We start from the raw sequence: 11,315 nt of genomic DNA, 5'->3' as shown, positions 1-11,315 counted from the left end.
GTGATGCTGGTCTCTTGTTACTTACAGCTGATTTTTCAGCCCCCGCTAACCAGCATCAATTGTCCCAGTAAAGCAAAGGTTTTACTTCAGGTTCTGGTCTCTTCTTAATCACAGCTGATTCTTCAGCCCCAGATGACCAGAACCCACAGATTCTCAACCCAAAATCTCACACGAACAGCCCTGATGGTCTCCACTTCCCTGTGAAGCTTCACAAGCCAGGCCTCCATTGTCCACAGCTCTTTCAACATAGCTGTTCCAAGCTCCACAGCAACAAATTCTAAGTGTGCAATGGCTTTTCCAGCCTACAGTTCCAAACACTTCCACAGTCCTCCCCAAAACACCAAGGTCAGGTCTGTCACAGCAATTCCCCACACTCTGGTACCAATTTCTGTCTTAGTTTGTTTCTTCATTGCTGTGACAAAATACTCTGACCAATACCAACTTGGGGAGGAAAGGGTTTATTCAGCTTACAACCCCCAGGTCACAGTTCTTCAGGGAGTCCAAGGTAGGAACTCAGGGCAGGAACCTGGAGGCAAGAGCTGGAGCTCAGGTCATGGAGGAATGCTGCTTACTGGCTTGCTCCCCTGGCCCCTCTCTGCTCAGCCTGCTTTCTTATGCAACACAGGCCCACCTGCCCAGGGGTGGCACCACCCACAGTGGGCTGGGCCCTCCCACCTCACTCATCAAGAAGATGCCTCTCAGACATGGCCACAGGCCAGTCCAATAGAGGCAATTCCCCAATTGAGGCTCCCTCAACCCAGGTGTGTCAAGTTGACACTAAAGCTATCCAGCACACTCCCCAAAATAAATAAATAGTGAAATCTAACCTGGGATAGGTGGAATACAAACTGGATTACAAACAATCACAAATATATCAACACATACTACAAAAGAATATCATTACGTAGCATGCACAAGGCCTGGAGTTGAGTCCCAGAACCAAAAACACATACACAAAATCTTAGCATTGAAAGAATGAGGGAAACATGAAAATATCACTAATAACTGTCTTGGGCAAGAATTACTGGTTGATACATCCTTTATAACACCCTTTATTAAAACTGGGAAAAGGGAGCTGAAGAGATGGCTCAGCAGTTAAGGGCATGTATTGCGCTTGCTGAGGACCCAAGTTCTGTTCCCATCACCAATGTCAAGCAGCTCACAACTGCCTATAACTCCAGCTCCATGGGATCTACTGCCATGCCCTCTTCTGGCCTCCATGGGTACTGCACACACACATACACACACACACACACACACACACACACACTCAGAAAATTAAAAATAAAATAAATCTTTAAAAATAAAATAAACAGAGAAAATCAAAGTGCCCCCCCCGTGGGGGTTCTATAAACTGGTCTGGCAAATTAATGAAATCTGAGGAGAGAGTTGAAGGGACCCAAATTTATAACCAGCAGTTCTGAAGCACAGGACCCAACCTGGGCCTTGTGATTAGCATCCCAATGTTATCTGTAGTTAGATGAGTCTGAACTAAATTGAATTTGAAGACACCCAGCTTCTGTCTTCTAGAAAAAGAAGGAAAAAAGAAAGCCCAAGGCAATCCTCCTGTTTGGGTGCTCTTTATAGGACTTCTGTCTGTCTCCTTTGACCTCTGTCTCTCCAGACTCTAACAACCTCCCTTCCACCCTTCTATGAGACCGACTTGAGTTTCCACAAATAGTGGGAGCATTTGACCTGTCTTTCTGTGTCTGGCCTACTTCATTCAACAAAATGACTTCATTCATCCATGTTGCTGCAGAATTTCATTTTGTTTATTGCTGAATAGTATTCCATTGTGGACATAAAGCACATATTCCTTATCCATTAGTCCACTAATGAATATCTCAGTTGATTTTGCAGCTGTGACACATGCTGTAATAAACACTGGAGTGATTGTCTCTTTGAAATACTGATTTCATTTCCTATGGATAAAGATCCAGTTGCTGGATTATTGTGTGGAACCTCTATACTGTTTTCTGTAACGGCTGTACGAATTTATATTACCACCAACACTGCATAAGAATTTACCTTTTTCTGCATCCCCATCAACTTTTAGAGGGTTTTTGGTCTTTTAAATTTTTAATTAATTTATTTATTTTGTATTTGTGTGTATATATGTTTATGTGTGTTTGGGGGGGTGCTGCACATGTGGAGGTCTTCCTCCTCTCCTTCCTTCCTTCTCCTCCTCTTCATTTTTTTGTTTGTTTTTTAGACAGAGTCTCACTATGTAGCCCAAGTTAGCCTTAAACTTGTGACCAGTACTTCAGATTCCAAAGCGCTAGAATTACATACGGGTGAGCCTCACTCTTCCCAGCCTTCTTATGCTGTCTATTTTTAAAATTGTATTATTTGGGGACTGGAGAGATGGCTCAGTGGTTAAGAGCACTGACTGCTCTTGCAGAAGACCCGGGTTCGGTTCCCAGCACCCACATGGTGGCTAACAAGAGGACAACTTAAAGGAGTCTTTTCTCTCCTTCCACCATGTGGGTCCAAAGATCGAATTCAGGTCATCAGGCTTAGTGGCAAGAGCCTTTACTCGCTGAGCTGTCTTTCTGGCCCTGTTTCTCTTTTTTCTTTAATATTTTATTCATTATTTTTTAATTTCTATTTCATGTGTATGAGTGTATTGCCTGCATGTATGTGAGTGCACCCTTGTTGCACAATGTCGTGGAGATCGGAAGAGGGCTTCGGATTCCCCTGGAAGTGGAGTTAGGGACGGTTCACAGCTGCCATGTGGGTGCTGGGAATTGAGCCTGGGTCCTCTGCAAGAGCAGTCAGTGCTCTTAACTGCTGAGCCATCTCTCCAGCTCCTCCGGCCCTGTTTTTTATACTAGTCATTCTTGTGGGTGTATTGGTGGGTGTAGGGTGGTATATGCATACATATGTACAGCTGCACAACACTACACATACAGGAAGGCCAACAGAGGACACTGGGTGTCCTGCTCTATCACTCCCCAGCTTACTCACTTGAGACAGAGCCTCTCACTGAACCTAGAGCTAGGCCGGTGTCCATCAAGACCCAGTGATCCTCCTGTTTCCACTCACTCCCCATAGCGCTGGGGTTTCAGGTACCTGGTAGGGATGTTGGGGATAAGAACTCAGGTCTTCCTGCTTATGCAGCAAGCTCCCTTGGTTGCTGAGCCATCTATCTCTCCCCTTTAGTAGTCACTCTAATTGGGATGCAGTGATGCTTCGTTGTGGTTTTGAGTTGCCTTTCCCTAATAACTGGTGACAGCATGTATTTTTTTGTATTTCTTGGTCATTCGCATCACTGTTGCTGTATTCTTCCTCCTCTTCCTCCTTCCTTCTCCTCTTCATTTTTTTTGTTTGTTTTTTAGACAGAGTCTCACTATGTAACCCAAGCTAGTCTCAAACTTATGACCAGTACTTCAGATTCCAAAGCGCTAGAATTACATACGGGTGAGCCTCACTCTTCCCAGCCTTCTTATGCTAAGTCTATTTTTAAAATTGGATTATTTGGGGACTGGAGAGGTGGCTTAGAGGTTAAGAGCACTGATTGCTCTTGCAGAATACCCAGGTTCGGTTCCCAGCACCCACATGGCAGCTAACGACCACCCATAACTCCAGTTCCAGGAAATCCAATGCCCTCTTCTGATCTCTACAGGCATTTCACAACACTGGTGTACTTACACACATGCAAGCAATACACTCATACACATAAAATAAAAAATAATAAAATATTTAGGGCTGGGCATGGTGGTACATGCCTTTAATCCAAGCACTTGGGAGGCACAGGCAGGCGTATCTCTGTGAGTTCGAGGCTAGTCTGGTCTACCTAGTAAGTTCCAGGACAGCTGGGGCTATAGGGAGATCCTGTCTCAAAAAACATAAATAAATAATAAATAAATAAATATTAAACAAACAAATAAATAAAATATTTTAAAATAAAATTTGATTATTTAGGGGTTTGGTGTTCAGTTTTTAAATACCACACAGATAGACAGATGATGATGATGATGATGATGATGAAGATAGATATATAGATAGATGATAGATAGATAGATAGATAGATAGATAGATAGATAGATAGATAGATAGATAGATAGATAGATAGATAGATAGATAGATAGATAGATAGATAGATAGATAGATAGATAGATAGATAGATAGATAGATAGATAGATGATAGATAGATAGATAGATAGATGATAGCTAGATGGATAGATAGATAGATGGATAGATACCATACATTAATGTATTAATCCCTTATAAGGTACATAGTTTGTGTCTATTTTTTCCCATTCTGTAGTGTTTATCTATTGATTTTTCCTTTGCTATACAGAAATTCTTAATTTTATTTAACTTCGTTTTTCTGCTTTTACTTTGACTGCCTTTGTATCTGGGGTCCTCTTATCCAAAATATATGTTTTATTATTCCAGTGTCTTCAAGTGTTCCTCCCATTTAGATCTCTGATCTGCTTTGCACTGGCTTTTGCATGTGCTGTGAGGAAGGGCTCTGCTTGCACTCCTCTGCATAATCCAGTTTGGGCGGCACCAGTTACTGAAGAGGCTTTCCTTTCTCAGTGTGTGTGTGTGTGTGTGTGTGTGTGTGTGTGTGGACAACCAGTGTTGGTCCTCACTTTCCACCTTAAGACAGGGTCTCTTCTTTGTTGTTTGCCATTACATACACCTGGCATTTGAGCTTCAGGGATATTTTCTATCTTTGCTTCCCTTCTTGCTATAGAAGCAATGGGACTACAGGCATGGGCCATATTTCTTACATGGGTTCCAGGCACTCAAACCCCAGTTCTCACACTTGTTCAGACCCCTCCTGACCCCTTCTGACCCCTCCCGACCCCTCGTGACCCCTCTGGACCCCTGTAGTTGCTCTCTCTTCACAGCTGCTGTGAAAAGCTGACAAGCCACACCCAGCCCTTGCAGCCTTTCTCCCCTCCGGGCTCTCAAAAAGAGCCAACCCCCAAATCAATACACTTTCTAATTGTATTCTAAATACTTATTCTTTACCCACAGGTAAGCGTAGCTCTGACCCTTGTCAAAAAAGCTTCTGTTTGCAGAAGACAGAGGCTATTACAAAGATTTACAACTCTGTCAAATGGCAAAGACAAAGCTGGGGTACTCGGCTCCAATGGACACATCTGCATTGCAACCCCTATAGCTAAAGTTCAGGGACCATCACGGAAGAGGTGGGTGGAAAGACTGTAAGAGCCAGAGGACCAGGATGCCTGCTGAGAGATAGTGTCTTCTAGACATGACAGGGATTCTGCATCCATGAAATCTCAACAGACCTGTAGCAAGAGAACTATATTCAGGTACAGCCAATTTATGACTTTACCATAGAAAAGCATTTCAGGGCCAGCCATTGTGAAACCAGGTTGGAGTCTGTTGAAGGCTATTTGTTCATTTGCCTGTTTATTTATTTACCTACTTATTTATTAGCATAGCTCTTAAGTACAGTGCTCAATAGGGAGATGCCCAGGAGAAGAACAAAATGCTTGCAAGTCTCAGGGAGAGACCTGTCTTCTTGTCTCCACAGTGTTTGTGTATATGACCCTGTGGCTTGCTAAATTACATTGCTAGGAGAATGTAATCTACAAACTGAAAGGTTAAAGAATTTCACTTCGAAAACAAAGTTGTGAGGCACATGAACGTGGGGTAATGCCAGAAATGAGGAGAAATGCTAAAACTCAAGGTTAGAAATCACTTTGAGCCTAAATAAGCATGGTTAAATTACCGTCTGTGAAGTTGGAGAGATGGCTCAGTGGTTAAAAACACTGACTGCTCTTGCAGAGGACCTGGGTTCCATTTCCAGCACCCACATGGTAGCTAACAACTATCCATAACTCCAGTTCCAGGGGAATCCGATGCCCTCTTCTGGCCTCTGAAGGTACTGCAGGACACAGGTGCATTTACCTGCATGCAGGCAACACACCCATACACATAAAATAAAAATAAATTAAAAAAATGTAAATCACTGTCTAACATTTTTGTTTGAGATGTCTTTTTTAAAAAATATTTTATTTTTTATTTTTTATGTGTATGTGTGTATTGCCTGCATGTAGGTAAGTGCACCCATGTTGTGCAGTGCCCACAGAGGACAGAAGAGGTATTGGATACCCTGGAACTGGAGTTACAGACAGTTGTTAGCTGCCATGTGGGTGCTGGTATTCGAACCCGGGTCTTCTGCAAGAACAACCAGTGTTCTTAACTGCTGAGCCATCTCTCCAGCCCATGTTTGAGATGTCTTTAGGAGAACACACATTGTCTCTGTGGGCAACTATGGCTTTATCAGTGGTGTCTGAAATTTCCAGACTCTTCTAGAAGGAAAGACAGACCAACCAGATCTCAGGACGAAGAGCTGCCTTGCCTTCTCCTGTCTCCCCAATTATCTTTCTATCCTACCTCACTGTGAGTGAAAACCCTTCTCCTAGTCCTGATCTCAAGGAAAACACTTTCAGTTTTTCCACATTCAGGACTTTTGCTAAGGGTTTTCCATATACAGCCATTAGCATTTTCCTTTTGAAAATTTAATTATGTGTATATGTGTGTGATTTATGTGCCCATGAGTCAGGTGCCTATGGAGGTATTGGATCTCCTGGAGATGGACTTACAGGGAGTTGTGAGCCACCCAGTATGGCTCTGGGACTAAACTCCAGTCCTCTGAAAGATTAGTAAATGCTCTTAACTGCTGAGCCATCTCTCCTGCCCAGTATTTTCAAGTACATTTCTTTTATATCTAATTTATAGACAGGTATGTTTGTTGTTGTTGTTGTTTTGTTTGGAATTTTTGGGGTTTTTTTGTTTGTTTGTTTGTTTGTTTGTTTGTTTTGTTTTTTGGTGCTTTTGAGATAGGGTCTCCCTGTAGCCCCAGCTGTCCTGGAACTCACTATGTAGACCAGGCTGGCCTTGAACTCACAGAGATCCACCTGCCTCTGCCTCCCAAGTGCTGGGATTAAATGTGTGCACCACCAAAAATAGATTGTATCTTGTTAAGTACCTTTTTAGCCTCTGTGGAGATGATGATATGGCTTTAGCGTTTCACTCTATTGATATGATATATTCACGTATCAATCTGCAAAAGTTCCTGGGAATGATCTCCATAATCTGCTACTGCATTTGGTTTGTGAGCATTTTCTTGAGGATTCTTGAGTCTGTTCATCGGAGCATAGTTTGGTCTTCGTCTCCCTCATGTAGTCGCTCCTCCACTAGCATGTGAGCCCCATGTGGGCAAACACTTTGTTTATTGATGTTCAAGGACTCAGGTTAGTCGTTGGTTGAAGGAACATCAACAAATGGCCAAATCATAGACTTTGAATTCCCAGAAAGTCCTCGAGAGATGGGGAAAGAAGAGACCCTGTCTGGGGGCTGGAGAGATGGCTCAGTGGTTAAGAACACTGGCTGCTCTTGCAGAGGACCCAAGTTTGATTCCCAGCACCTGCATTGTGGCTAACAACCATCCATAGTTCCAGTTCCATGGAGTCCAATGCCCTCTTCTGACCTCTGTGAGCACTGCAGAACACAGGTGCACTACATACATGTAGGCAAAACACCCATACACATAAAATAAAAATAATAAATAATTTTTTTTAAGTTTAAAAAAAAAAAAAGAGAGACTCTGTCTATCACCAGAGTTCTGATGTTCTCCAAACCTGGCCCTGGTGGGGCCACCAGGATGTACAGAGGGGAGACATGTCTGTCGTATTGCAGAAATAAGTGCTCCAGAGGCTGAGAAGTTGAACCAGCCGGGATGGTTCGCCCCAGGGGGTGAGAGCTCTGAACCTTGACATAAGTTTCACACCACCTGTGGCAGGAAAGACCCCTGGGCTGGGAGGTCAGCAGAGAGAGCTTTGAGGTTACTTGTGTTTGCTAGTGCTTTCTACCAGCAACAAAGCTCCCCTAAATGAGTAGCCTAAAAAAGGCAGCACAGGAAAACCCAAAACTGGGGGACAGAAGGAAAGAAAACCCTTCACACTGAGATCTGGTTGGCTTGTCTTTCCAACTGGCAGAGTCAGAAAACTTCAGATGCCACCGATAAAGCCAAACTTGCCTACAGGAACTGTGTGTGTTTTCTTAAAGACTTCTCAAACAAAAACGTTAAAGACAGTAAGCTGTGTTTACTTAGGGGGAAAATTATTTCGAACCAGAGTTTTAGAACGCCTCCTCATTCCTAACAACACCCCTTATAAATCCACCTTACAACTTTGTTTGCAAAAGAAAATTATTTAGTCTTTCAACTTGCTGTAAATTATATTCTCTGAGCAATGTAATTCAGAAAAACACTGGGTCATATATACAGCCACACTGAAGACAGGAAGACACATATCTCTCCCTGAGACACCCATATTTCAGTCTCATCCTTATCTTTAACATCGCTTTCTATTAAGCCTTGTGCTTAAGATTTATGTTTAAAATGCCTTTTTTAAAAGACAGGGTCTCTCTGTAGCCCCAGCTGGAACTCACCATGTAGACCAGGCTGGCCTAGAGATCCTCCTACTTCAGCCTCCTGAATGCTGAGATTAAAGTGCCACCATGCCCATCTTAAAACGCCTTTTAGTAAACTCTAACTCTGGGGGTTGAGAAGATGACTCAGTGATTAAAGAGTCTTTGATGCTCTTCCAGAGAACCCAAGTTTCGTTCCTACTATTCATATGAGCTGGCTCACAACTACCTGTAACGCCAACTCCAGGGAATCTGACGTTATTTTCTGTAGGCACGCACACACTTGGGGCACACACACACATAAAAATGAATGTGTCCCAACTCTGCTTTACTCTGGCTTGTCCTGAAATGCTTTTCCACAGCAAATCCAAGAATCTGGCTTTTGGTAAGTGGGGGCCTCTCAGTAGAGAAAGGACCTCCTCAGACTGTACCACGCAGAACAATGTCTCTACTCCCTGCACCCCAACCCCGACCCCTGTCACTGCTGACATAAACAGCAGAAGTTAACTGTCTCAAGGCTCTGAGGCAGAGACCAGAGGTACTCAGATGGTTGAGTCCTTGTGAGGGCTAAGACACAGTCTGTTCCCGGACTCTCCTGCCTTTTGTACTTTGTGGTCATCTTGGACTCCTTAGATAGAGGAAGCATCACCCCAAACTCTGTCTCACTCAGCATTCTCCCCATGTACATATCTTTGAGCCCACATTTTCCCTTTATATAAAGACACTAGACATCGATGATCAAGGCCCTGATGACTTCATCTTAACGACATCTGCAGAGAACCTGTTTCCAAATAAGGTCATATTCTAAGGTTTAAAGACTTAAACAGGACATGAGGTCAGGAAAGGGGGACACCATTCAACCAGTAACACAGGTCTACCACTTGAAGTAGATTCTCAATGTCAAGGGTACATCTGCCTGAATGATGCGTGGTAGAAGCTACATCATGTTGCAATGATTACCAATCTCAATTATCAGCAGCTTAGTACAAAAAAAAGTTCACTTCTTACAGCAGGTTCTCTAAGGATGAAGAACGTTCCGGAACAGCTGTCTTCTATTCCTTGACTTTAGGGACACAAACTGCTTCCACCTTCATGATCTTCCATGAGGGGTACAGAACAGCCACAAGCTGTATCTGGTTTGTTCTTGTCCTGGCCTGGAAGTAACCATTTGAACACACACTTATGTTTGAAAAGCAGGTCTGCACTATTCATTTGTGATGGCCGGGAGGAGTGTTAGTGCATCCCACAGACCTGCTGCAGAGACATTTTAAGAACTGGTGTTGAGATGTTTGCTTAAGGCCATAAAAGCCACATTCTTAGTACAAGCTGGCGAACAGGAAAAAATAAAAAGACGTTTACTTTCGGAATTAAAGCTCAGCCACTGTATCCCTGAAGATCAAAGAATAAAGAAGTGATAGATTCAAGGAGTGTGAGTGGGGCCCAGCCCAAAACAGGCAAGGACTGGGGAACCCAGCAGAGGCAGCAATCGGTGAGAATTCAAGGGCAGCCGCAGGCTTTTTCCAGGTTTAAAAATTCATATGGAGGCTGGGGAAATGGCTCAGTTGGTCAAGCATTTGCTTTTCATGCACAAAGACCTGAGTTCCAACTTCAGAACCCACATAGAAAGCCATGAGCGGTGGCATGTGCTCCCCAGTACTGGGGAGGCTGAGACAGGCGGTCCCTCGGGCTTGCTGACCAGACAGCCTAACCTACTTGGCAAGTTCCAGGCCATTGAGAGACCCTGTCTCAAAAACAAGGTAAATGGCTTCTGAAAAACACCCCCGATGTTGTCCTTTGATCATACGCACACACATGTGCACACATGCCTACACTTACATATGTGTCTGAACTCACATCAACAAGCACACACATGTAAATATACATAGAAAAATTTGTGTGGAATGAAAGAGGAAGAGGAGAATGAAGAGGAGGTACGGAGGCACTGGTCCCAGTTAGAGGGATGGAGTCCCCCCCCAATCTCCCATCATCCAACTCTTCCCATGCTGGAGTAGGCTGTGGAGTCCCCAAGGGCAGTAGGTTTACACAGTCCTACAGCTTCACAGAGGCTTAGCATGTACTTTCTGTGAATAAATGATGAGTGGATGGCTAGATGGGCAAATAGCACTAAATGTCCTCCTTCCTATTCCCAAGTATCACATTCATCAGAACAAAGGAATGCTCTTGGCTTCTCCCCAGGTTGCCTGAGCAGTCCTCACCCACCCCTGGAAGCCACTGCAGGGAGGTGACTGACTGGCGGTCACACCCAGATTAGGTTACGGAAATTTACCCAGTCGGGAGGTGTCCTAGTTTGTTTCTCCACTGCTATGACAAAACACTCTAACCACTACTAACTTGGGGAGGAAAAGGTTTATTCAGCTTATATCTCCCGGGTCACAGTTCATCAGGGAGCCCAAGGTAGGAACTCAGGACAGGAACTTGGAGGCAGGAACTGGAGCACAGGCCATGGAGGAATGCTGCTTACTGACTTGCTCCCCTGCCCCATGCTCAGCTTGCTCTCTTATCCAACACAGGCCCACCTGCCCAGGGGTGGCACCACCCACAGTGGAATGCTGCTTACTGACTTGCTCCCCTGGCCCATGCTCAGCCTGCTTTCTTATGCAACACAGGCCCACCTGGCCAGGGATGGCACCACCCACAGTGGGCTGGGCCCTGGGCCCTCCCACATCACTCAACAATCAAGAAGATGCCCCACAGACATGGCCACAGGCCAGTCCTATGGAGGCAATTCCCCAATTGAGGCTCCCTCAACCCAGGTTTCAAAATCAGCTAAAATTTATTCTGGCATCAGTTCATGGTATAAAGGATTTCCCAGCCCTTAAGACTGTTCCACCAGCTGATGGGGTGGGGGATAAAAAGGGATTACCCAGGGCACTGGG

The sequence above is a fragment of the Nannospalax galili genome, unplaced genomic scaffold (genome assembly GCF_000622305.1).
Source record: "Nannospalax galili isolate Female #2095 unplaced genomic scaffold, S.galili_v1.0 scaffold1688, whole genome shotgun sequence".
NCBI lineage: Eukaryota > Metazoa > Chordata > Mammalia > Rodentia > Spalacidae > Nannospalax > Nannospalax galili.
The sequence above is the reverse complement of the archived record's forward strand: the minus strand, read 5'-3'. Positions refer to the sequence as shown.